Source organism: Megalopta genalis, unplaced genomic scaffold (assembly GCF_051020955.1).
Source record: "Megalopta genalis isolate 19385.01 unplaced genomic scaffold, iyMegGena1_principal scaffold0061, whole genome shotgun sequence".
In the NCBI taxonomy this organism is placed as follows: domain Eukaryota; kingdom Metazoa; phylum Arthropoda; class Insecta; order Hymenoptera; family Halictidae; genus Megalopta; species Megalopta genalis.
Genome location: NW_027476130.1, coordinates 990001 through 992500, shown reverse-complemented (window position 1 = coordinate 992500; position 2500 = coordinate 990001). Strand labels below are relative to the sequence as shown.

Sequence of the window (2500 nt, the reverse complement as noted above, 5' to 3'; positions counted from 1 at the left end):
ATCTTCCTTCCAAGACACACACGTGTTGGGGTTTGTGTGATTTTATGATAGTGCCTCAACACGGAAAAATAAGCGTACGAGAAGAGTTGGGCCCGACCAGATCATTCGTGCGTGATTTATACACGGCCAGACGCGTATTATATTACACGTATTAGGCCTTTGATCTGCGTTGCGTAGGCCATCTTCTCGATAGAGAGAAAGCCAATGTATTCTTTTTTCTTTCTTTACACACACACACACAGTTGTAGTAGGACAGGGAGGGATGCGAGCGTGCTAATCACGCTTCCTCAAGTCTTCGCTGTGGTGTAAAAAAAAAAAAGAAAAAAAGGAATCGTTGGGAAAGTCCAAAGGACGAAAATATCGGGCAGTCTGAAGATAACTTAATGCTCGTTTACATTGGTATCAAGAGAGACCGGCTTGTGTAGCTCGTTTCAATGCTGTGTCGTTGTCATTGACACCCTACTCTGTTGCGCGCTAGTGGCAGCATGAGCGTGGGACGTATATATATATGACACCCAGCTAGAGCCGGCCGTGAGTCCGTCCGGTGTAAATAACGACGAAAGGAGAGAGAAACTTTTCGAATCCAGTATCGGGTTGATAATTGTCCAGTTTGAATATCCATATCCCCGTCGTTTTTGGAGGTGATATACTCTCTGTGTTTCTTCGATAGAAGGCTTTTCAATGTTCTATTCGCTCCGACCGTCGAACTTGCAAGAAAACAGTGGTTTTGGATTTGCTCGTACATATATATATGGTTTCGACGGAAATATCTCGTTCTTTAAGGGACAATTATGTCGTTGTACGACGACTCCCGAATCTCCTTCGCGCGCTGGTTGGAGCTCTTCGGGTATCGGCTTGTTCCGAAATATAACACAAAAATGTGGTGGATAGCAAATACACATTATATATATATGAGAGAATAAAAGGGAAAAATTACCCTGAACGGTGGATCACTTGGCTCGTGGGTCGATGAAGAACGCAGCTAATTGCGCGTCAACGTGTGAACTGCAGGACACATGAACATCGACATTTCGAACGCACATTGCGGTCCACGGATACAATTCCTGGACCACGCCTGGCTGAGGGTCGTTTACGTACTTATAAACTGCTTGCGTTGATGGCACTTGTTGCCTATATACGTACGAGCGAATGGTGGGCGCTTCGTCGGCGTTTGTCGCGGTCCTATGAATATTGAGAAATTTTACGTACGTCTAACAGTCTTCGAGAGAGATGGAAATCGTGTTCGAACTAGCGTGAGTGTGGAAGGCGGTGTCGTGTGTCGTATATGTTTTATATACGTCCGCCCGTCTGAAACACCGCTTCGAAGCGGTGACAAAATCTTTTTCGGGACGATTCGTATCCGTAGAACTATCGAGATTTCACTGGTACATTTTCAACGCGCTCCCGACGTCGCCTGAAATGAAACGAGATGGGTTTAACCCACGAAAGCGTACTACACGAGTCTGTCCTATGTGAAGACTGTGTACAGAGATCGAACGAACGCATGAAAGAAATTGAACGAAAGAACACATAACCCGCAAAAATATAGAGTAGAATTGTGACCGTTGCTTCGAATTTGAATTTATATGTATATATATATCATAGCCCCAGGGAGTGGAACCTATGAGTGTGGAAGGATGTCTCTTACCGTTATGTTGCCAGAGGAAAAAAAGTCTCTCTCTTCGTACGACACATTTGTGTACGAATTGTATCGATGGCTATATAGATCCGATGTTGCACATATTCTGAGTAAAGAACACCCCACCCGGGTTACCGTCCTAAAACTCTTCTATTGGTGTGGCTATGATGTGTGTGTCAACGCAATCGCGAGTCTGGTTCTACGGAAAACCGTTTGTCGGTCGCCCCATATATCTTTTTGTTCTCTTCAAATGATCGAATAGCGAAACCGCACGAGATCAATCGGTCGTCTAGTCCCCGAAAGTACTTTTCGGACGGACGTTAAAGTTATACCGATTGTAATCGTCTTGCGAGTGTTTCGAAGATCTATATTTGGAGAGGATATCGAATTTTATAAAAGATATATTGGTGAGGCGCGATAAACGGTTTTTTTTTTTGCTTTAAGGGTTTTTTGTGTTTTTTTTATTTTTTTTTTTTTTGTGTTGCTCTGTACACGTTTCGCAAAATGCTTTCGGGGGGGGAAGCTCTGAAAAAATTTTTTTTCACGTTCCGACGACCTCAGAGTAGGCGAGATTACCCGCTGAATTTAAGCATATTACTAAGCGGAGGAAAAGAAACTAACCAGGATTTCCTTAGTAGCGGCGAGCGAACAGGAATTAGCCCAGCACTGAATCCCGCGGAGTTCCGCCGTTGGGAAATGTAGTGTTCAGGAGGGTCAATTTATCCCGTAACGTCGCAACCGCGTCCAAGTCCATCTTGAATGGGGCCATTTATCCATAGAGGGTGCCAGGCCCGTAGCGACCGGTACGCGTTTCGGGAGGACCTCTCCTTAGAGTCGGGTTGCTTGAGAGTGCAGCCCTAA

At 44.9% G+C, this 2500-nt stretch overlaps 1 non-coding gene and 1 pseudogene across 1 annotated transcript; both read left to right on the top strand.

Annotated features, from left to right (window-relative positions):
* Positions 1-934: 934 nt before the first annotated feature.
* On the top strand, positions 935-1089 carry LOC143261695 (5.8S ribosomal RNA). The gene has a single exon (XR_013035768.1). It is a non-coding gene; the product is annotated as a 5.8S ribosomal RNA (ribosomal RNA).
* Positions 1090-2191: 1102 nt separating this feature from the next.
* LOC143261672 (large subunit ribosomal RNA) overlaps positions 2192-2500 on the top strand; it is a 7965-nt pseudogene continuing 7656 nt past the window's right edge.